At 40.9% G+C, this 25,590-nt stretch overlaps 1 long non-coding RNA gene across 2 annotated transcripts; it reads left to right on the plus strand.

Moving 5' to 3' along the window:
• The first annotated feature begins 3,434 nt into the window (after positions 1–3,434).
• On the plus strand, positions 3,435–24,161 carry LOC142396362 (uncharacterized). 2 transcript variants are annotated; one of them, XR_012772532.1, is made up of 3 exons: positions 3,435–3,941; positions 20,642–20,821; positions 23,232–24,161. It is a non-coding gene; the product is annotated as an uncharacterized LOC142396362 (long non-coding RNA). The 2 variants fall into 2 exon arrangements; XR_012772531.1 differs by having other exon boundaries at positions 20,642–20,799.
• The last annotated feature ends 1,429 nt before the right edge of the window (positions 24,162–25,590 follow it).

Consider the following 25,590-nt stretch of genomic DNA (forward strand, 5'->3'; position numbering starts at 1 on the left):
GAAAAGAGGTAACAGGTGCATTCAATTTTTGCAAATAAAAAAGTTAAAAAGGAAAAGATCCTCAACAGGGCTCTGCATATGTAAACTTACCGTACCAGTGTAGGCAAGCTGCTCCACAGAGCTGGCTGTGACCTGATGCTGTTTTTAATGTGAAGCCACACCTCATCTTGGGCCACTCCCTCTCACATCATCTATGCCTGACCTCCCTACAGAAGTATTTGTTTAGTGAGGGAAAAGTATGTAAGTGCAATTAATCATAATTATCACCATACTTCATAAATGCCCAATTAAAATGTATTCATATCTATTAAACTTGTTTTTTTCATATTGTTTAAAAAATAATATGATGTGTTGAATCCATGAGCCAGATCAATCATCATAAAAATCAGAGATTAAGTCTGCAGGTATCAATGTTCTAATCCACTGCCCACATGTTTGACATAACTGTTTGTTGACTTAAGTTCCTCATAGTCAAAGAGCGTATTGTTTTCTAGCAACTAAACCTGTATTTTTACATTTTCAGTTGGAATGGGCTTGTAATATAATTTCCATGACAAAGTTCAAACCATCTCAACACAATTGTATATTTTATTGTAAGTTTTTGCCACCAAACCTCTCACGACATTAAGCTTTTCTCTTTACTCACCAGTTCTGCAGTTCTGCAAAGCCTGCTTCGACTGTGCAAAGCTAGTTCAGCTTTGCTCATATCGTGAAGATTAAAGTGATACTCCGGAGTAGATTCAACCTGGGGTCATTTGAACCGTGATATCCAGCCAAGTAGCCCACCCGCAGTTTTTTCGACATTGGCTGAACATCAGCTGAGTTACTGAGTTATCCCAAATAGCTTCGTACAAGGGTTAATGGATCCTGGTCCGTATCTCCAAAATTAGCACACTAAAATCACATGCCATGACACCAAACTTCTACAGGAGTACAAATATGGTCTGTACTCACAAAGCGATGCATTTGGAAGTTTGAAAATAGTCCAGGAGTTTATTATTATCAACACAAGCCTGATAGCTTCTCTGCAGCTAAAGCTGCGTCGACGTCACTTCAGAGAGCTGGGAGCTTCAAAATAAGATGAAGGTTGATCTACTACTGTAGACAACAAAGCAAGGCTGCTCAGTTTCTCCATTGATAAAATAACTTCACAACTCTACAACATAAAAATTCATAAAAAAAAGCATGTAGAATATAGCATATACTTTGTTGTCTACAGTAGTAGATCAACCCTCATCTTACTTTGAAGCTCCCAGCTCTCTGAAGTGACGTCGACGCAGCTTTAGCTGCAGAGAAGCTATCAGGCTTGTGTTGATAATAATAAACTCCTGGACTATTTTCAAACTTCCAAATGCATCGTTTGGTGAGTACAGACCATATTTGTACTACTGTAGAAGTTTGGTGTCATGGCATGTGATTTTAGTGTGGTAATTTTGGAGATACGGACCAGGATCCATTAACCCTTGTACGAAGCTATTCGGGATAACTCAGTAACTCAGCTGATGTTCAGCCAATATCGAAAAAACTGCGGGTGGGCTACTTGGCTGGATATCACGGTTCAAATGACCCCAGGTTGAATCTACTCCGGAGTATCACTTTAAACAGCAAGCGGGTGACTTGTTAGACCCTCCAGTGTTACGCGGGCTAAAATCCTTGATCTTGCGGGCTAAAATTCTGGATTTTGCTATTGAATATGCGGGGTTTTTTAATGATTTTATGCCGTGAAATTGCGAGAAGTTGCGGAAACTTGCGAATTATGCAAAGTTGCAAAATATGCTGCTACTGAATGAAAAAGAGTCATTTTAAAGACCTCCTATGATAAACAAGCATACTGGAACCAAGTTACTTCACAGAAGGTTTTTTTTATTTTAACAACTTGAGCAGTTTCACAATCAGTCGTAAAAAAAAATGGCTTAAACATTCCTGAGTCACAGAATTGTAAAAGATAAAATAAATGCTACCTTTGGCTTTCCTTTCCGCAGCTGCAGAGAGCATTTTCAAATGTTTCGCGCTGGTAAAGTGGCACGTCACCGACAATTTTCTTTTATGCTCCAACACACAGTTGCACCGGGTGCAGAATAGTTTCCCCCCGCTTTCGTGCAAGACATCGGGGTACTGGTTTGCCCGGTCTTTGGCAGTAATGTGCGTCGGTAGGTGAGATCGATTAGTTTTTTCATTTTGTCTCTCGTTAATTTTCTCTTCACGCTACGGTGCTGTTTTCCTTGTGTGTGTCGGTGGCAATGACGTCGCAAGCCGCGAGTCGGATATAAATTACATCACCAGTTAAAGCTGCCGTCGGCAGGTTTTCAAAATTCCGAGTCAAAAGTCGGAAAATTCGAACTGATACAACTTTCAGGTCCCTCCCCCTCTGTGGACGAGGTTGTGCACGTGAGTTCACACCAGTGTGCGCGCACACAAGCTGGGGGCAGACACACGCTCAGCATGGAAGACGTGGTTGGTGACTGTTCTGCTCAGATAATAGATCAATAATAAACCTAACGTGATTGGTCAAAAACAGCCGGGAGCGCTCGATTTTTGCAAGCACGATTACAGGCTTCAGAGGGAGGTACAGAATTCGGGATTTTTCCTAAACAGCCTATTTAATATTCTCCTTTCAGAATCCCATGACAGTTCAAGCTAATATGACTAAAAAAAAGTTTAATAGACTCAGATCTGACTTTCAGCAGCCAAATCAAAGCTGTCACCAAGGCAGCTTTTTACCATCTCAGAAACATCAACAGAATTAAAGGTTTCCTCTCCCAAAAAGACCAGGAGAAACTCATCCATGCATTCATCTCCAGTACTCGATTACTGTAATGCTCTTTTAACTGGACTTCCCAAAAATAACATTAAACATCTGCAGCTCATCCAGAACGCTGCTGCTAGAGTTTTAACCAGGACTGAGAGATCTGAACACATCACACCAGTTTTACACTGGCTTCCAGTCAGTCACAGAATAGAGTTTAAAAGCCTGCTGATGGTTTACAAATCCCAGAACGGATTAAGCCCAAAATACATCTGGGATATGGGTAGAGAATATAAACCTAGCAGAGCTCTTAGATCCAAGGACTCAGGTCAGCTAGTCCAGTCCAGAGTCCAGACTAAACATGGAGAAGCAGCATTTAGCTGTTATGCTGCTGTGACGACGCGCCGCCGTCACTCGCTCCAGGAACAATCCTGTCACGGGAGGGACACGGGGCTGACGCACCTCGTAGTTCACCTGTGGAATGAGACGAACGTTGATTGACAAGCCGATAGCGGCAGAAGGAAATAAAGACTATATAAAATATAAATGAAGACAACACATAAGAGTTATATTGAGCATATACTTATATGAGCATAAACTTACCTCTGCTCGTCGTCCTGTCTCCTGAGGTGTTCGGGCAAAACAATTCCCCGGGGGCACGCGCACTTTATTCGATCCGGGAGGGAGGAGGACAAGTGGGAAATAAGTAGAGGGGAGTCTCATATGGTATAAATATGTATTTAACCGTGGTAAAATATATGTGTGTGTTTATTATGTTTACTCTGGGTGTATTGATGGTTATTAAGATTGTATATATATTCCAGTGATTCAGAGGATTGTGACAAAGTCAAAGAAGTCATTCTGAGGAAGTATGAAATCACAGCCGACACCTATAGGAGAAGGTTTCGCTCCCTGGACATTAATCACAGTGAAACCCCACAGGAATTTTATGTTCGATTGAAAGACTTGTTTATCAAATGGATTAAGCCAGAGACCTCCACAATGAAAGATGTTTCGGAGTTGCTGATACTGGAGCAGTTTCTGAGGATGGTGAACCCGGAGCTGGAAGTCTGGATCCGAGAACGTGACCCGAGGTCTGCAGAAGACGCTGCCCGACTGGCAGAGGTTTTCTTATCAGCCAGAAGCGGAGGAAAAAGAATCTCATTCGGACGTGAAAGCTACTTCACTGGGCGCAGTAAGTCCAATGGGGGTGAAAAGGGTGGTCAATGATTGGTTAAAAACAGCCCGGAGCGCTCGATTTTTGCAAGCACGATTACAGGCTTCAGAGGGAGCTACAGAATTCGGGATTTTTCCTAAACAGCCTATTTAATATTCTCCTTTCAGAATCCCATGACAGTTCAAGCTAAAATGACTAAAAAAAAGTTGCCGACGGCAGCTTTAATTTGGTTCATTTAGACATTTTTTTCTCTTCCCAACTTTATGCAGAAAAGTGCGGAGATTGTGAAATCAAGCGAGTCCCGCATATTTTGCATATTTTGCACGGAAAATGTGATTATTGCGGTGAATATGCGTTTTTTTTTTTTTTAAATATTGACCCCCGCATAATCAGCGGTATTTTGCTGATTTGCAATAAAATCAGCATTCGCAAAATCGCGTTTTTCTGGAGGGCCTAACTTGTGTATTTTTAGGCAGCCCCTGTGAGGCGCTTGCAGGGCTGCACCAGTCAGGGCAGTAAGTCAATGAGACTGGGGAGTCAGCACTGGCCTCCAGAACAAGCCTGATGCTGTTCCAGTAAAGACAGGTTGACCAAGATATCTACTTGTACTCATGTGTTTAAATGCTCAGAACATGGTCAGTCTTTTCTAAAGTACCGTACTTGTCTAAAGTACACTTTGATTGTACACTAATATAAAAGTGTACTAATCAAAAGTTTACAATTTATAATGTCCATATTGTTCTGTACAAAGGTTTTTGGCTTGGTGGTACTGATTCATCATGCAGTTCCACCAGGAAAAAGAAACAATTCTATTGGTCCCAGATTTATTCTGTAACATGATAGCACATTTAAACAAACAGAGCTTTTAAGATCTCAAGAGAAGTAATAACAAGTTCCAGAAATGCATGAACCTGAAAATGACAATTTGTCTCTCTGTCAAGGGACGTTAGCGAAATTCAGGTTTCTTATCAGCATCCTGTCATGCGTCAGACTCTGAACAGACAAAAGACAATAGGTTAAGTCAGTTGTCGCTGATATCTGTTTTCAACCTCAGAAACTTATTCCTCTCATGACCAACATGTTTCTGCAGCACAGCTACAATAAGGAGCACGCTTATTCCGTGCACGTACTGGAGATGTTCCCTTGATATTTGAATACTCCTGAACGTAAATCTTTTAAACAAACATTTCCGTACATTAAAAAAAAACACCTCTCAATCAACAAAACACACAATCATTCCTCACGTCCACACTATGAACCCCACCTGAAAAATGTAGGTGTGTCAGTGACAATGTGGGTTGTCAAAAAGGCTTTCTGCTGTTCCTGAGAAATGTGCGCTCTTTGCCAAGGGCTTACTGTAAATTGGATTAAAACATCCTATCTTTATACTTATCTACTTTGTGAGAGTGGTGAGAGTGGTGGCATTATCATGAAGAACTAGCATACAGTTGCTGAATTATCTGCATCACGTCTGGATGAATAAAGTTTCCTTTTAGATAGAGAAATCAAAGTGTGCTCTGCATTAGACAATTTTTTTTTAAAAAGCATAAAAAAACACACGAGACAAGCAAGGCATACACTAATTCATCGACTGAATTAATACAGTCAAATCAATGCAGGTTCAATTAAATTCATACTTAACAGATGGTAGGTTTAGCACAAGGACAAGGAATGTAAGACAGCATGAACATGAATTTAAATTACACAAAAGACACAGTTTAATGAAGAATTTCTCAGAGTAGCTCTGCCAGATGAGTCGTGTGGTAATGTTAACTCATCTTAACTCATTTCTATTCATACAGCACTTTTTAAACACAAGTTAAACCCAAAGTGCTTTACGAAATAAATATTTAAATAAAAAGTAAAATTGAAATAAAACAAGGTTGTAGAATTAAATACAATATATAGAAGTATTAAAAGACAATGTAAAGATTAAAGAAGTTAAAGAAATTATAAAACTACATGCAAATAGCAGTAATATAACATAAAAAGGAAAAAGTAATAAAGGGGAATAAAAGGAATATCAAGACAGGTAATATTAAAACCAGATCAAACATTTTTTTTTTCAGAGTCCTTAATGGAACAGCTCCCATCTGCTTGAATGCTCTTGCAAAGGCTTATGTCACAACTCGGTCACTCCGGTCGTCACAGGATTGTCGTTTAGCAGTGCCTACATCACGCTTAAGACAATCCACTCTTTTCATGTGTCGTTCCACGATGGTGGAATGACCTACCGAGTGCTACCAGAACAGGGGCATCCCGGGAATATCTTCAAGAAACTCTTGAAGACCCAGCTCTTCAGAGGGCATCTCCTATCCTACACTTTATCTTTCTGTACTTCCCTCTATGCACTCTATCTCTACACTGTCACCCCTGTCACCTCTGACAGAGTCTGACTAGTGGTTTCCTTCTATGTAGCTTATTGTTAGCTTTGATGTTAGCTGTAATGTTATATATATTTTTTTTTCATTTGTAAGTTGCTTTGGATAAAAGTGTCTGCTAAATGCATAAACATAAACATAAACAATTAGATATAAGCTCTTTCGAAGATGGTGTCAGCATTTTGTGCTTTTGGTTTCACAGAAAAGGGGCCTGAAAACTGAAAGCTCTGCCTCCCATTCTTGTTAGAAAATTCTTCATACCTCAAGCAGGTCAATGTTTTGGTAATAAAGACTTAATAACGGTAATAAGGAACATAAAATCGAAAGTATTTCACAGAATTAAATGTGTAATTTTATCTGATTGATTCAACACTAACTCCCGGCTGGGGCCTTTCTGTGTGGAGTTTGCATGTTCTCCCCGCGTGGGTTCTCTCTGGGTATTCCGGCTTCCTCCCACTGTCCAAAAACATGCATGTTAGGTTAAAGGGGAACTCCGGGGCATTTGAAGCGTGTTTCCATTGCTAGAGGTTGTCAAATACTGATAGTAGGACACAGAGAGGTCTAGATCTGTGCTCCCTGTGTGGAGATCGCGCTGTGCGCACAGCATGTCATGCGAGGCTAATACGTGGTGGCTAAGGGGCAAGCGCTAACCCTTCCACGTAAAACAACAACTTGCACACTGCAGAAACGTCACACCACTTTATAACCCATCCGACAATAAAGTCACAAGCCTTACCATCGAAACCATATGCATGGTTCTTACATTACTGGCATGGGGACGTTACAAAACAACTTTATAAACAGCATGTAACTCACCGGCTGGTTGTAGGCTCGCGCATGTGAAAGCCCAAAAGAGTCGATGGAGAAAAATCCCATATACAAAACAATTATATTCTCTAGAAAAACTGCGTTCAAGTATTTAAAACATTACAACAATACATACCCAGTAATATTCTTGTAATGTTTTAAATACTTGAACACAGAAGATAATTGCTTTGTATATGGGATTATTCTCCATGGACTCTTTTGGGCTTTCACATGCGCGAGCCTACAACCAGCCGGTGAGTGACATGCTGTTTATAAAGTTGTTTTGTAACGTCCCCATGCCAGTAATGTGAGAACCATGCATATGGTTTTGATGGTAAGGCTTATGACTTTATTGTCGGATGGGTTATAAAGTGGTGTGACGTTTCTGCAGTGTGCAAGTTGTTGTTTTACGTGGAAGGGTTAGCGCTTGCCCCTTAGCCACCACGTATTAGCCTCGCATGACATGCTGTGCGGACAGAGCGATCTCCACACAGGGAGCACAGATCTGGACCTCTCTGTGTCCTACTATCAGTATTTGACAACCTCTAGCAATGGAAACACGCTTCAAATGCCCCGGAGTTCCCCTTTAATTGGTGTCTCTAAAATTGTCCTTAGGAGTGAGTGTGAGCGTGTGTGTGGTTGTTTGTCTCGTTTGTCTCTGTGTGGCCCTGTGATGGACTGGCGACCTGTCCAGGGTGTACCCCGCCTCTTACCCAATGACCGATGGATTAAGCGGGTATAGAAAATGGATGGATGGATGGATGGATTCAACACTGGAAACACAGCTGACGTGTACATGGTTCACATTGTCAAAAACTATTTAAAGACATGGTTGGTAATCCTGTTCAGAAACACATTTTGTAATACTGGGTGAAATGGTCCGTCTATCCTGAGAGAAATCTATACAAGATGTATTTAGAAAAAGGGACGAAAATAATCAGACCTCTGTGGCAGCTGCAGGACTGAGAAAAAGCTGACCGCCTACAAAAAACCAATCAGATGTCTCTGCTTTCTGCCTACGCCCCCCTCTGTTGGCTCCCTGCTCCGTGTGCGCACGCGGTTCTACCGGCTTTGGATGAAGCACTGACGGAATGGGGAGGGGGGGTGGAGCTTAGAGGAGGGGCCACTTTCGAATCTTGCTAGCTCTCTTGCTAGCTCTCTAGGATTACCTACCATAGCTTTAATACTGAGAGGGCTCTAAATGATGTCTAGTAGGTACGACTGATAGCTCAAAAGAACTTCAAACATCTGTGCTTATATTAAAAAAATATGAAATATTGCTTTTGACTTTTCAACCCGTGTACATATTTTTTAAGAAGTTTATATCACATCAAAATAAGTTAAACTGTCTGCATCTTGTTTAAATTTTGTGCTTCTTTAATATCTAATTTATTCATATTTTATATAATATTCTTTTTTGCCAGATCATATAACAAGGCTCATCTTCTTTTCAGCCAGAGCTCCTTTTTTTGGATAAGCAAGTTTTCTTTCTTTTAGACATGCAAGTTTACGTGCTCATACAGCTCTTTGACCCCAGCTGGTCATGGCGGATGGCCACCCTTCCTGAGTCTGGTTCTGCCTGAGGTTTCTTCCTGTTAAAAGGGAGTTGTTTCTCTCCACGGTCGCCTCATGCATGCTCAGGATGGAGGATTGGAAGAGAAGTTTCGGTGTAATCAGGTGGATTCTTTAGCTAGGAAATTGTTTTTCAATTGACTCTGTGGGAACGGGAACGGGAACACAAAGTTCAGGGGAGTGGTTCATGACGCAGCTTGTGGGAGTAAGCTGGTGAAAAGCGCTTATCATTGCAAAAAGACGACCTTTAACCACAGTCACAATTCTTTCAACATTCAAGATGTATTGGCGAGGTGCCATGTTGAGACGATCAAGTGTTATTCATTTTACAGTCACTTATAAAACCTCAAAATAAATGCCTGAATACATACATAAAGTAACTTCTTAAATAATTTAGAAATGCTGACGTGTGACATGCTGGCTGTTAAACAGTTAAATGGTGGTTAATCATACAGCGTATACAGCGTTCTGTGTGTACATACTGTAGGCCACAGTGAGTAGATTACTGTGAGGTGTGTACATGTCACATGCTGCCACACTGAACAGGCCAGTAGGATTCCTATCGATGCTGATATTGATGGACCTGCTCTGTCTGAGAATTCAACCTTGAATATGGATTTGTATGTGTAAATATCGACCAGTAACCAGTAAAACAGCAACCCTCTAAAGAGTAGCGTGGATTATAGGGGTTATTGCATGCATCAGGACAATATCGGGTCTCTTCTTTGCACTGATATCTGAACAGTAAAAGCTGTGAGCAAGCATCTCTTTATATCTTTGCTGTGTATAGTCAGTGAAGTTACTGAACATTTACTGTGCTGCATTACCAGCTTAGTTTCTGGGATCCAAAGGAAGATCACTGGAAATTGAAATTCCACTCCCTAGATACAACTGCACTGAAGCACAAAACAGAGACATATTAAAAGAAAACATTCAGATTGAAGTACTAAGTAAGCCAATATGTGGAGATATGGAACAAATGTCACCATGCAGGGCTCAAGGCTCATTTAGGAACAACTAAAATCTTTAGATTTGAAAATGGAGCAATGGCACTGTTAAGCTTAAGTAATCAATTTGAATGCTATCAAGTTGATATAGTCATAATGGTACAGTCCAATTTATCTGTTGCAAAAAGCATCGTTATATAACAGCACAATACAAAGGAATTTTCCTCATGCACTGGAGTTAGTCATAGAGTTCTGCAGGGTTCTGTGCTTGGACAAATTCTTTTCACCTTATGCATGCTTCTGTTAGATAATATCATTCGATATTGTGGCGTAAATATCCATTGCTATGTAGATGATACTCTGCTATATTTGTCAATGAGGCAAGATTAATCAAAGTAGTTCAGACTACACTGTTATATAGACATGAATATGTGAATGGTTCTAAATCTTCAGCTGTGAATTCAGACAGTAGTGTAGTCTTTGGAGCCGAGCACCTCAGGTATGCTGTCTAGCTACATACTTACTCTTGATAATATTGCCTTGACTTCCAGTATTACTGTGAGAAACCTTGGAGTTTTTTTTATTTTTTTTTACCAGATCTGCCCTTTGACTCACATTCAAAACAGGTTTCTAGAACCACCTTCTTTCACCTGTGTAATATTGCCAAAAATTTTGTCTTGGAGTGATACAAAATAACTAGTGCATGTATTTGTTACTTCAAGATGTGACTATTGTAATTCTTTGTCATTTTGGTTGTTCGAATATTGCTCTAACAAGCCTCCAGCTATCCAAAATGCTGAAGCCAATTCTGATGAGAACCACCCATATTGGCTTCTCTTCATTGCCTCTCAGCTAAATCCAGAATAGAATATAAACTTCTATTCCTCACATATAAAGCTATTAATGACCAAGCTCCATCATATCTTAAAGACCTCAATGTTTGTTCTCAGACAGCAGGCTTATTTGAGGTTCCGATAGTTTCTAAAAGTAGAAGGAGAGGCAGAGCCCTCATTTATCAGGCCCCTCTCTTGTGGAGCCAGCTGCTAGTATGGGTTTGGGAGGCAGACACCCTTTCCACCTTTAAGATTTGACTTCAAACTTTCCTTTTTGATAAAGCTTAAAGTTGGGGATGGCTCAGGTGACCCTGAAACATTCCACTGTTTTGCTGCTCTAGTCCTAGATTGCTGGGGGGCCTCCCGTGATGCACCTCTCCTCACCCTACTCTCTTTACTTTGCAAATACATATGACATTATTGTTGTCATTAACATGTTTCCCCTTCACAGCAGGTATCCCTGGCCTGGTGTTATGGTGCTTGATGACCCAATTTCCTGTACTCTCAACCCCATACTGGTCGAAGCAGATGGCTTCGAGTAATTAATGAGTATGCTCTGCTGAGGGTTTCTTCCTGTTAAAAGTGAATTTTTTCTCTCCTTTGTTTTGAGTTATCCTTACTTTTTTTGAATTGGCATTAAATTAATTTGACTAATGTGGATTTTAATGAATTTGATTTTATCAGATTATGATTTGATTATAATTAATTGGGTCATAACTGGCTTTAACTGGACAGTATCTTTGAAGTGTCTGACGATGGCATTTGTTGTGATTTGACGCAATATAAATAAAACTTAATGAATTTAATTGACACAGACAGCCAAATCTCACATTAACGTTTAATAGTACTGAAACCATTGAATAGATTATTGAATAATTAAGGACCTTAGTGAACAGAAATTTAACACAACAATTGAGTGATGTAAATGATCTATATATTTATGATGGAGTGATGCTTTGCAGCCTTCCTCTGTCCTTCCATCTGACAGAGCAGAGAAGACATTGGAATTAGACATTTCTTTTATTCTATTTCAAAGAAAGAAAAATACTTATGATAAGCCCTACGCATTCAACTATATTGATGAATCTGATTGACTACCTGATAATTCCACAACATTTCCATTTAGATAAAATAGTTAATCTCAAATAAACTGAGAGCTAAAAAGTAACTTGTCAAACTTTATATGCTTAGCAACTTCTGACTTTTATGTAATGAGCCTGGTGCCCTCTTGTGGTTCCAGAGCACTAGAGACACTTATGCTTCTGAATTTTTAATCACTACAGTCAGGGCAGGCCAAAAGCAGCCAGAATGGTCAATCAAAACATTTACAGCTAGACATATCTTCCTCCAATATGTTTAAAAATGAGTTTGAATTAGTTTAGTGAGACCATTTCTTCAGGTGATTTTGCAGCGGATTCCAAGCAGAGGGAGTAGAACTTTTTAAATGTTGTTTTTCCCAACCCTCAACAGGATTTAAGGATAAAGTCAAAGTCAAATTCAAATTTATTTGTATAGCACATTTCATGTACAAAACGATTCAGTGCTTTACATAAAATAAAAGCATTGCAGCGGGGAGTGGAAGAAGCATTAAAAATACATAAAAGAATATAAAAAGAAAGAAAGAAAATAATTAAAATGAAATTAAAATGATTAAAAACAAGCAACAGTCTAGATGAGTTAAAAGAAATTGTGCAGATTTCATGCATAGACACATGAGAAAAGAAATGTTTTTAACCTGGATTTAAAAAGGTCTACATTTGGTGAAAGTTTAATCTCCAGTGGCAGTTTGTTCCACTTGTTTGCAGCTGTTAGAATGCCCAAGCGGCCATGGAGGCAATCAGGAGAATTTCAGAGTACGGATCCAGATACGTTTATTTTCTTCAATAATTACCATATACCAACACATACACCAACACCTACATCCACTTAGATTTACAACCATATTTACATAACTCATCACTGGAATATATATACAATCTTAATAACCATCAATACACCCAGAGTAAACATAATAAACACACACATATATTTTACCACGGTTAAATACATATTTATACCATATGAGACTCCCCTCTACTTATTTCCCACTTGTCCTCCTCCCTCCCGGATCGAATAAAGTGCGCGTGCCCCCGGGGAATTGTTTTGCCCGAACACCTCAGGAGACAGGACGACGAGCAGAGGTAAGTTTATGCTCATATAAGTTTATGCTTTATAAGCTCATATAAGAGCGAGTGACGGCGGCGCGTCGTCACAGCAGCATAACAGCTAAATGCTGCTTCTCCATGTTTAGTCTGGACTCTGGACTGGACTAACTGACCTGAGTCCTTGGATCTAAGAGCTCTGCTAGGTTTATATTCTCTGCCCATATCCCAGATGTATTTTGGGCTTAATCCGTTCTGGGATTTGTAAACCATCAGCAGGCTTTTAAACTCTATTCTGTGACTGACTGGAAGCCAGTGTAAAACTGGTGTGATGTGTTCAGATCTCTCAGTCCTGGTTAAAACTCTAGCAGCAGCGTTCTGGATGAGCTGCAGATGTTTAATGTTATTTTTGGGAAGTCCAGTTAAAAGAGCATTACAGTAATCGAGTACTGGAGATGAATGCATGGATGAGTTTCTCCTGGTCTTTTTGGGAGAGGAAACCTTTAATTCTGTTGATGTTTCTGAGATGGTAAAAAGCTGCCTTGGTGACAGCTTTGATTTGGCTGCTGAAAGTCAGATCTGAGTCTATTAAACTTTTTTTTAGTCATATTAGCTTGAACTGTCATGGGATTCTGAAAGGAGAATATTAAATAGGCTGTTTAGGAAAAGTCCCGAATTCTGTACCTCCCTCTGAAGCCTGTAATCGTGCTTGCAAAAATCGAGCGCTCCCGGCTGTTTTTGACCAATCACGTTAGGTTTATTATTGATCTATTATCTGAGCAGAACAGTCACCAACCACGTCTTCCATGCTGAGCGTGTGTCTGCCCCCAGCTTGTGTGCGCGCACACTGATGTGAACTCACGTGCACAACCTCGTCCACAGAGGGGGAGAGGTTGGGGGATGGACCTGAAAGTTGTATCAGTTCGAATTTTCCGACTTTAGACTCGGAATTTTGAAAACCTGCCGACGGCAGCTTTAACACTCCAAGGTTACGAACTTGGTCAGTGATTATAAGGGCCCAAGTCTCAAGATATTTATCAATGCTGAGCCTCTTCTCTCTGCTCCCAAACAGAATGATCTCAGTTTTGTTTTCATTTAATTGTAGAAAATTCTCTCTCATCCAGGTGTTTAATTCCTCCAGACACTGACACAGTACGTCTGCTGGGCTGCAGTCGTCTGGTGACAGTGACACATAAAGTTGTGTATCATCTGCATAACTGTGATAATTGATGTTAAAGTTCTGTAATATCTGACCCAAAGAGAGCATATACAAGTTAAACAGAAGAGGTCCAAGAATTGACCTCTGGGGGACTCCACAAGTCATGGCCACTCGCTCAGATTCATAGCTGCCAATTGGAACAAAATAACTCCGGCCTTCTAAGGAGGACCTGAACCAGTAAAGGACCACTCCAGAAAGTCCAACCCAGTTTTCCAGCCTGTGCAACAGGATTCTGTGATCTACAGTATCAAACGCAGCGCTGAGATCCAACACAACCAGGACTGAAACGTAACCAGAATCAGTTTTCAACCTAATGTCGTTTAACACTTTGACCAGAGCTGTTTCAGTGCTTTCTAGGTTTTAGACACAGATTAGTTTTCTTGTTTGTCTGTGTGGTGTGAATGTTTTGTCTAATTGTTTTGATTGTTTTGCTAAAAAAGTTGGCAAATTCGTTGCATTTCTCAGTGGAGAGGAGGTCCGTATTTGACTGTTTAGGAGGATTTGTGAGTTTTTCAACCATAGCAAACAGAGTTTGATAATTGTTGACATTCTTATTAATCATTTCAGATAAATGGAGCTGTCTGGCCTTGCACAGCTCATTGTTATAACAGCGCAGGTTTTGTTTGTACAGCTCAAAGTGAATCTGAAGCTTTGTTTTCCTCCATTTACGTTCAGCTTTCCTGCATTCTCTTTTCAGCTTTTTGACCATAGTGGTGTTTCTCCATGGTGTTTTCTGATTGCTCCAGGTGCTCTTGATTCTTATCGGTGCAACAACTTCCATTACATTCAAAATTATCAAGTTGAAATGATCCAGCAGTCCTTCAACCGACTCTGCGCTGGTTGTTGGTAACATAGCTATGGCCTGAGTCTATTCCTGAACTCTGAGTTGATCTACTCTGAGATAGAAAACTCTGAGTTTTCGGTTCCAGAAACGCTGATTTGAGTGAGCTTAATCAACTCTGAGTAGGTTCACCTTGAGTTTTGCCTGTGCGCCACAACTTTAAAAAGCCAGCATCAATGTATGGGGGAAATTTTGGGTCAAATTGATCGAGATATATGTGAGTAAAAATGAATATAAATATGAACAAATTTATAAATGTATATATAATTAATATAAATATAAAAATGTGACACACAAATAAATATATATGTGTATATAAATATACATACATTTGTAAATATATTTTCGAGATTTTAAAATAAATATGCTTGACTTTGTGTGTGCAGTCTGGCAGTCTGCATTTGTGGATCCATTGTTTGCATTTGTGGATCCATTTTTTGGATTTGTGGATCCATTTTTTGCTCTCGTGTCCATGGCGTAATTTTGACACACTCCTACTGTGCTGCAAGATGCACAAACAAATGCATGCCGATTTGAATGTGAACAGGGCACAGCCCTCTATTCACGGAGCATCCACCAGATGGCAGTATGCAAGGCACAGGGCAATGGCAGTGCCTAGCAGTCCAAGACAGAGGCTTTGGACGATCAATATGGAGTCGACAAGTGGAACAACTTGATGGGTATGACTAGCAGTTTAATCATTTATGACTTTTCCTAAATCCCTTTGGCTAGGCAGAATAAAAGGTAAAATGTTTTCTGGCACAACTTAACATGCCAAAAGAAAAGCTTTTGGCAAGCCTCTGCGATTATATAACGTACAGTCGACGCCATAAACAAGCAAAGTCATTAATTTACTTATTTAATTATTTACTCAATTATTTAGCCAGGTTTGTCACTTTACCATGATCTTGGCTAATGCTCGCAGATGTTAGACCCAAAACCACTACTGTATTACAAATACTGTGATTTCCAGCTATAACCCGCAATTTTTTTCTCATGCTTTGAAACCTGCAGCTTATAACATAGTGCAGCTGATGTTCATTGTGTTATATTTGTTATCTAAATGTTCAGAACATATGATCAATGACGCTAGTCATAGCAGCTCCGCTAGCATCAATAGCTATTCTGTTGTCGGAATGCTTTCTCCCACTGACCTAGAACCTGAATCGGAATCTATCAAAGATTCTCTAGGTTCTATCTACTCTGGTTCTATCTACTCTGATTCTATCTACGTCAATGCTAGCTCCAGACCAGTCTTAATGAAGAATACCCTGGACTAATAAGTTTAATACATTTTACCTTTCATTCTGCCTAGCCAAAGGGATTTAGGAAAAGTCATAAATGATTAAACTGCTAGTCATACCCATCCAGTTGTTCCACTTATCGACTCCATATTGATCGTCCAAAGCCTCTGTCTTGGACTGCTAGGCACTGCCATTGCCCTGTGCCTTGCATACTGCCATCTGGTGGATGCTCCGTGAATAGAGGGCTGTGCCGCTGTTCACATTCAAATCGGCATGCATTTGTTTGTGCATCTTGCAGCACAGTAGGATTGTGTCAAAATTACGCCATGGACAAGAGAGCAAAAAATGGATCCACAAATGCAAACAATGGATCCACAAATGCAGACTGCACACACAAAGTCAAGCATATTTATTTTAAAATCTCGAAAATATATTTACAAATGTATGTATATTTATATATATATATATATACATTTATTTGTGTGTCACATTTTTATATTTATATTAATTGGGGCCTGCCATAGCATTGCATAGAATGCTATGCAGTGCCTCCATGCAAATGCATGGCAAGGCACCTATTACTATTCCGTTGGCAAAAGTCTATGGGATTTAACATTGAAAACGTGTCTCTTTATTTATTTATAGGTAGATTTATTTATAGGCTAGATTTATTCTTCCGTCCACAGGGCCCGCACATCCCAACAATATATATATCAAAACGACCGGCTCGATGAGTTTTCGCGGGCTATTACTTTTATTGAAGATTGGAGTTACCATGGCGACGTAATAAGCAAAAAACAGCCCCCCAAAGCCCCCCTAGGAATAAACAGGGGGATGACCTGGAAAAATCATAAAAAACCCAAAATTTTGAGCAGTTACTGTGTCATCATAGCCTGGCTGACGCGTCCACAATCTCGATGAGATGGTGGTCTGGGAACTAGGTGTGGATTTTCTCGTATTTGGGGCGTGGTTTACGAATGCCTAGAGCCGTTTATTGGGCGCTACAAATGTCTATCAAATGGCGTCTGGTTCTTCCCATGCTGCTTTGCGCGTGATTCATAGCCAATTGTATCACTTATACCAGATGACGACAGAAATTCGACGTGGAAGAAGAAGAAAAAAAAGTAAAATAAAAGTAAACTTGCGCTCTAAGCTACTTAAAACACTTTCTAAAGCTGCATCGAACGGTAACGTTGTGTCCGCTGCCATGTTGGATTAACACTCTACAAGCTTCGGTGTAGCGCATAGACGTCGTCATCGTCTTGCTGCCCCCCCCCCGTTCTGTGATTGGTTCCCTAACTCAGGCAAAAATAAGGGCGGTGGTTTCCAGGCTGACTTTGCAGTGAGAATGAAATCGCACGCAAAGCAGCATGGGAATTCCCAGGCTAGTGTCATCATGCATTAACCTAGAAACGCCATTCAAATGTCAGTTTGTAGATACGTCTGTGCTGTGTTCAGAAGTGAAGACGCCATGTCGATACCTGCTACGGATTTCCCACAGCATGCCTCCAAGCGACCCAAAGTTTTGGCCAAAATCTGCAAAATTTGAATTTTTAGAGCACAACTGCCATTTCATTAGAGTGTGGGAAGAGCAAGAGTTCTGACCTCAGATTCATTTTTGAATCGCCCTCACGCCTACAAATATCGCTCCAATGCGATTATATACTGTCATAATATAGGCACGCATGTTGGGATTTATAAAATGTTTTCATATTTCATCTAGGGCTGACCGTTTGCTCTCAGAGCCCCTCAGAGCAAAGTGATGTCGGGGCTCAAAGACCTCAAATCCCCATTTTAATTCATCCAATTCTCAGAATCTCAGCAGCTCCTGCAGCCCTTCTTTCTCTCATCCGTGCTTTCACTGTGAATGTGCTACAGATCTGAAACGCGGGAATATTGAAGTCCAAAGGCGTTCCTCGCTCATTCTGCGAGAATTTTTTTCCGTAGCTCTTACGGTTTCCGAATGGGAAGCATCTGTTCGTAGAGGTTTTTTGGCTCTGAGAAGCCTGAGTCTCATATCATTTGTGTAGCAGCAGCTGGGGCAGCTTAACTGTCAGTTAATTGAGGGAGATTAATTACCATAGAAACAAGGCTATTAGTGGCCCAGCCAGTCCTTTGAAGTTTCAACAGCACAATTAACCGCTTTAAAGGGACAGTTCGCCTCTTTAAAGGGACAGTTTGCCGCTTTAAAGGGACAGTTCGCCTCTTTAAAGGGACAGTTCGCCTCTTTAAAGCTGCAGTCGGCAGGTTTTCAAAATTGCGAGTCTAAAGTCGGAAAATTCGAACTGATACAACTTTCAGGTCCCTCCCCCAACCTCTAACAAGCTCCGAATCGCCACCCAAACCCCTCCCCCTCTGTGTACGAGGTTGTGCACGTGAGTTCACACCAGTGTGAGCGCACACAAGCTGGGGCAGACTCACGCTCAGCAGCGTGTGCACAAGCTGTGATTGACATGTAGGATTCCTCCACCCTAACTTGATTGGTTAAAAATAGCCGGGAGCGCTCGGTTTTTGCAAGCATGATTACAGGCTTCAGAGGGAGCTACAGATTTCGTTATTTTTCCTAAACAACCTATTTAATATTCCACTTCCAGAATCCCATGACAGTTCAAGCTAATATGACTAAAAAAAAGTTTTTTAAAGGGACAGTTCGCCGCTTTAAAGGGACAGTTCGCCTCTTTAAAGGGACAGTTCACCTCTTTAAAGGGAAAGTTTGCCGCTTTAAAGGGACAGTTTGCCTCTTTAAAGGGACAGTTCGCCTCTTTAAAGGGACAGTTTGCCTCTTTAAAGGGACAGTTCGCCTCTTTAAAGGGACAGTTTGCCGTTTAGGCTTGAATGCTTCTTCTTTAGGCCTTGCGAACCATTCCTGAGCAGCCGTGATTGGTTGAGCGATACGCACACTTTGGCAGGCCCCTTCTAAATTTCTTCAGAAATTTTCTAGTTATATATACATTTATAAATTTGTTTAATACATTATTTATATTAATTTTTACTCACATATATCTCGATCAATTGACCCAAATTTTCCCCCATATCAATGGAACCCCGATTCGACGAGTCACCATGGCAACGGGGAAGAGGCGGGGCTATGTTTTTCACCAACCTTGAATTGGAAATCTTAATGCGCTCATGCGGCGAGTTTCAACACGATTTTAGAAATAAGTGCTAATAACACCGCTGCAGCTACAAAAGCGTAAGTTTAAATGTAGTCCTTTGCAATCATAATAATATTACAGGGGAAAACTGCTTGAATGGTAGCCCATTCATTTATTTAATTTAGGTGCAATCCCGCGGGGGAGAAGCGCACTTGGCACCAGTTTAAGATGAAATATAAAAACATTGTTCAAACAGGTGAGACCTCGGCATGGAGGTACCTCATTTTGATCATGTTTTACACTGTAAAATAAATATTAAGTGGTTATTTGATTGTGCAGTTATTTTATCCCCAACATAATGCTGTTTTCACACACATAAATGTCTTCTCATCATGTTCTGTTAAATAATTAAGCCTATTTAAATTAACACACACTTCTAATGAGCCAACAGAAAGAAGGCAGATGCCCGTAAAACGGGTGGTGGGCCAGCACCGCCACCTCTTACGGAAGGGCAGTGGCTGAGGGAATCCCTGGAGGGAGCTCATCCTCTTAGTCCACCCCCAAGACACAAGTGTCTTTATAAAATATAATAGGCCTATATATATCTGTTTTAAGCCTGTTCGAAATCAAATGGCGTGTGTGGCTGAAAGAGGGCGGAGACAGAGAGAAACTCGAGGTTTCTTGAATAAAACCTGGTCCCGACCAGGTTAGGTTCAGAGAGTCTGTTACTACGGCAACTGACCGAGAGGTTAAGTTACCTCTCTTTGTGAAACAGGCTAGAGTTACCCCTCTTTCTCGGGGTTGAGTTACCTCCCTTTGTGAAACGGAAAACTCAGAGTTTACCTCATTTCAGGGTTAACAAACTCAGAGTTTTCACTAAACCTGCTTCATGAAACGGGCCTCTGGTCCAGAATGTGACCTCGAAGGTGGGTAGGTTCTGTTACATGTTGCCACAAACCAAACACGTCCAGCCCAGAAGAAAATTATTTGGCATTACCATCCGTCATATTATCTATGTGAATGTTAAGATCCCCGGTCAAGATAAAATGGTTAAATAATAATTCAGAAAGTTCATCAATAAAACTTGCACAGTGTCCTGGAGATCTGTAAATGATTAAGAACAGAATTTTAGGAATACCCTTTAAAATAAAACTAAGATATTCAAAAGAAGTGAAATCGCCAAATGAGCTCTCTTTACACTGGAAAGTATCTTTAAATAAGGCAGCTTCTCCCCCAACTTTCCTCCCATTTTGGCATTTATTCATGCTGTTTCATTAAGAACAGCAGCACTTGTACTCTCTGTTAACCATGTTTCTGTCAGAAAAAGAAAATCTTAATTGTGTGAAATTATGAAGTCATTAACTAACAGTGACTTATTGGACAAAGATCTAATATGAAGTAAGGCTAGCTTTGTGGAGTTTACACTGGTCTCTGTTCTATTCTGAGTTGTACATGGTACCGTTAACAGATTAGATAGATTCACCCAGAAAGTTGACTGTTTTCGATTCCTTATTTTACTAAGTAATACAGGAATCCTACTAGGTCCCAGCTTGTTCTCAGAACAGCTGTCAGTAGGAAGACTACTATAGCAGGGACTTTGAAAGCATCATGGCATGTTATCTTTGTTTTGAACTCTAGATGTTCTGCTGCTCCTTGAACATCCTGCACATCCCCTTGTGCCCTGCTCTACCAGGACAGATGATGTAAGAGGAGGAGGAGGGGGTGCCCTGCGTTTCTTGGAAGATGGTGGTCGCTGGAGTCCTGGCTGGGATAGAGGCATCCTTTGGAGACCTTGGGTGATGTGGAGTAAAGGGTCTGGTGAGGGGGGAGGGCTGGGGGTTGTTTGCCTCGCTGCTGTGTCCTTCAGTCTAATCTGTACAGTCATGTTTGGGTTTGCCGTCCCAACAGCATGACGTTAGTGTGCACCAAGTAATCTGCATCCAGTTCGATTCAGATGCACGCCATCAGGTCTGAAACGCTCCGTACAGTTCCAAAAGATATTAAAGTTATCAATGAACTTAATCCCATGGGCGATGCATGCATTCAACAACCATGTGTTTAGGCCAAGACGTCGGCTGAAAAGTTCAATTCCTTTACCCACAGTAGGAATGGGGCCTGAAATGGAGACACAGTGGCCCTCATTTATCAAACTTGCGTAAGACGAAAAACATGCGTAGGTCGTGTGTACGTTCTTTTCTGCGCAAAGGTTGGCATTTATCAAATACATCGTGAGCGCAGGAAAGATGAAATCGCCACGACAGGTCTGAAGCCGTGTACGCACTTTTCCATTTTGACTTGCGGTGACTGCAATAGCATACATAAACAGCAGCGTCACTAGTGCGTGCCTCATGAGTCGCAACAAATCCCTTGGTTAAAATGACAGACTTATCACTCAAAGAAGGCCCATGTTTTATTTGACTTCAACATAAATATAAACATAAATGCAAATTAAATAAATAAAAAAATTAAACAAGTACAACTCCGTAATTGGAAGAGTGATGGCTCATTATTCAACCGCCTATTTAAGAGGTGATTCTAGCGGCGCGGTAATGGCGAAACGATGGCAGATCTGGCTTTGTTAGAGGACCTGAACGCGCGCATCAGGCGCGAGAGAGTGTTCCGGGACCGGCAGGATTTCTTTCGGGAAAATGATGAGTGGCTTATGAGCCGTACAGGAGAGGCGCTTTAACACTGCGCATACGCAAAGACGTAGCTCCGATCAGGCCGGCCACCCTCTCCTCCAAGGCACTCAAATCCAAACCTGGATCGGAGCCCCCCCCCCCCCCCCCCTCCGTTTGTGACATGCTGCGTCGGAGAGCTGCAAATTTCATATCGGACCACTTCTTCCTGATCTTATTGGAGAAAAAGTAAAACATCGTTCAATTTTAGATTTCATTTAATCTGGAGTTTATCACATTTTATTGACCATCACAGTAGGGGAAAATACATAACTCGTCCGGTCTGCGATTTACATCACCAACGCTGTTGACAGCCGTCCCAGCTGTCAACAGCGTTGACAGCGTTTCTTTGCCGCCTTTCGTCTATCCATGTCGCAAATTCTAGAGGTGCGGCCTCTCAACCCCCTTTTGTAGAAGGCGTGGTTAGGATCATTACGATGGATTTCGGCCGCCGGATTTATCAACAGCCGCTCGGTCTTACGATGGGATTGGTGTGGTACGCATGTTCTGTAAATCTCACTTGAGCCTCTGCGTACGACGAGTTCTCCGCTCATATCAACGATGCTTTCTACGACGGCTTGATAAATGAGGGCCAGTGTGCTCCATAGTAAAGCAGTCTCTCCAACAGCAGAGAAAAGTCTTTCTTCACGATCTCAGAGCCAGTCTTCCTTCTCAGAATATCAAAAGACCCTGTGTGGACAATGATCCTCATGCCATCTGGATTGTAGACAGAATGGTTGGCAAGATATCTATCAGTTCCCTGACTGATGTATCAGAAAAAGTTATATTTTCCATCTTTGCCATTCTGACATGCTGCGTTATAGAGTTCCCAAGTAGAATGGTATCTATTCCATTTTGTGTGAAGGTGTGGATTTCTTCTACAGTCCTCACCTTGGTTGTGGGATTTGGGCTTCTCCTAATGATCTGGTTAGCCCTTGGCTGAGTTTTGGGGCCACTTCTCTTGTTTTTATTCATGTTTGCATTATACATTCATCATCCCACATTCTATTTGGAGTCAACGGATCGTATCTATTATGCAGTGGGACTTCATGTGGCGGAGTGAGTGCTGGAGGTTTAGGTTTCGTGCTGGGTTTACCTCTACGATGGGCAACATGAGACCAGGGGGATATTCCACGAAAGTAGCTAAAGAAAGCCAGGCTGTAGCCGGAAAGCGTTGCTTGAACTAACACCATCTCCCAATTAAGCCTCAAGTCGTTCCACGAAGGCATTTTAGCTGCATCTCGGTGAGGCTAATCCAAGCGAGGCTTACATAGCCTGGCTAAGTGCGAGTACACGAGGAACGTAAGAAGCCCTGACGAGTGGATGGTGGAAAAATGGAGATGGCAGAAAAGAAGAGCAAGACAAGAGCTGAACAAATAATGCTTATGGAGCTGTATGAGGATTTTAAAAGTGTCATCACCAGAAATGGTAAAACAGCTGTGATCAATAAAGTGAAGAAAACGGCATGGCTAACAACTGCAGACAGACTAAATGCGTAAGTCAATTGTCAATTGTTAGACATTTATTTTACTGTCCTCATCTTATTACAGGAGGAGATGAAGCGGCCTACAGATCTGAGGTCCAAAGACTAGTTACATGGTGCACAGAAAACAACTTGTCTCTCAATGCTGGGAAAACCAAAGAACTGATCATAGACTTCAGAAAGTGCATAGCCGATCCCCTCCCTCTTTTTATCAAAGGGGACCCTGTGGAGAGGGTACACAGTTTTAAATTCTTGGGAACCCTGATCTCGGACCAACTCACTTGGACGGACAACACCACAGCAGTGGTAAAGAAGGCACAACAGCGCCTGCACTTTCTCAGACTTCTTGTCTAAGAAGCTGATGGTGCTCTTCTACCGCTCCACTATAGAGAGCGTCCTGATGTACTGTGTGTCTTTATGGTACGCTGGATGCTCTGCAGCAGACAGAAAACGTATACAGCGAGTAATCAACACAGCACAGAAGATCATTGGTTGTCCTCTACCCTCACTAGAGGAAACTGCCAACTCAAGACTGATCTCAAAAGCCCAAAAAATCACAAAGGACTGTTCTCACCCAGATCACACACTGTTTGAACTCATGCCCTCAGGGAGACGTTATAGATGTCTAAAAGCAAGAACTAGCAGGTTTAGGAATAGCTTCTTTCCTAAGGCAACAACACTTTAATGATGCAGATTGCACAGATGTTACTTAGCACCTTGCACTTTATGCTCATCAGATCAATCTAGTCATCTATTTATTATCATTTATCACATGCTTTTATTCTTATCAAACATGCTGCTGTTGATATGACAAAAATGGGGGATATTTGCAATGTTTGCATGTGGATGTGGATGTGTCTGTGTGTATGTATGGATTGTAAAGATAGACTTTTTAAGTGTATATGTGTTGACGCACTTTACTAGAGTGGCTCTATGAAATCTCATTGTACTAAATTCAATGACAATAAAAGGCATTCAATTCAATTCAATTCAATTCATGCGCTCCTCTTTGTGTTGTAATTTATTTACATAAAGCATGCTGAATTGTCTCTGTATGAGATGTACAGCACAAGTATATTGGCCCTGCTCAGTTTATTAATAACCCAATAATCGACACGCATCATCATACTTTGTGACTATATTATCCTGAGTGTGTGACCCACATATTAATTTTTCACTGTTACATCTCAACAGGAGCTATCTTAACAGCCAAAAGCATACCTGGCAGCAGGTGACGGTAAAGTACAGGAAAATATTTCAGAGTGGTAAGTAGCCTTTGAATAAATGTGTTTGTCCAATAAAGAGAGTGCCAAACTAGATATGGAATACAAGAAACTGAAAATAAAAAAGATCAAGCTGGAGATTATGAAACTGGAGAGGGATGTTAGTATAAATTCAGATAAAGGAGAATTTCGTGTTGTGAACTGTATTTAATTCGGTTTCCTCTCCACAGCTTGAGAAACATGTAATAATAATTAAACAATTCAACACAACTTGAACTCAAACTTGTCATTATTGTACGGTTCATGCAACGTGTTAGAAATGTGTTTTTTACATTTCTATTCACAGTGGGGTGCCATGACCTAAACGTATGGAAAGTTATAAATCATCTCTGTCCATTTAGCCTTCTTACACTTGCTCTGACTTAAACTGCTACTGTGTCAATGCTAAATTATGAAAAGAAGGTCGAACTCGAGGGTCACAACAATAAGGGTCAATGGAAATATGTGTCCCTGTATAGGTCCCCTCACTGTGTCAGGAGAAACTGAGTCCTTTCAGGCACTAGAACCTGCAGGGACTCAACGAAGAAAAGACTTGAGCCTGAAAAGTTGTCCACAAGACAAAATGTATAAAATATGAAGTATACTATTAATTTAAGATGGCTCTGTCAGAAGTCAGCCATGGTGCCTGAGAACTTTAAGCAATGAACCTGTATTTAATTTGGCCAAAGGTCATTTTTATCCGTGCCCTTGTTTTAGCAAGTGCATGTGCATGCCCTTGTTCCTGGATCAGGATATGGCGTGAGGAGGTACGGCCAGCATGCATAGCCTCTGTCCCCAAGCAGGACACCATTGAACTCTCCTGCAGAATAAGAGAAATGTTGGATGGATATACATGTGTTAAGACTTGGCAATTTGATGCAATATGTGCCTTATATGGCTATCTATAATAAAGTATGACGAGCACTTTAAATTCCTTAAGATGACCTCTACACCTGACCTCTCATTAGATTACCAAAATTCTGCCTATGCTACACCTTACTTCAAAAGTACACTCCTTCGGGTAAGTAAAATTCTTGCGCCTTGTGCACAGTGTCACAGAGATCATTCAGAGTCTTTATTTTCAACTAATGCTATGAGTAGATTTACTTTATTTGAAGGTGTAAAAGTGACATGCGCCTGTCATTAGCATTACAGTACTTAAAC

The sequence above is a fragment of the Odontesthes bonariensis genome, chromosome 12 (genome assembly GCF_027942865.1).
Source record: "Odontesthes bonariensis isolate fOdoBon6 chromosome 12, fOdoBon6.hap1, whole genome shotgun sequence".
Lineage (NCBI taxonomy): Eukaryota > Metazoa > Chordata > Actinopteri > Atheriniformes > Atherinopsidae > Odontesthes > Odontesthes bonariensis.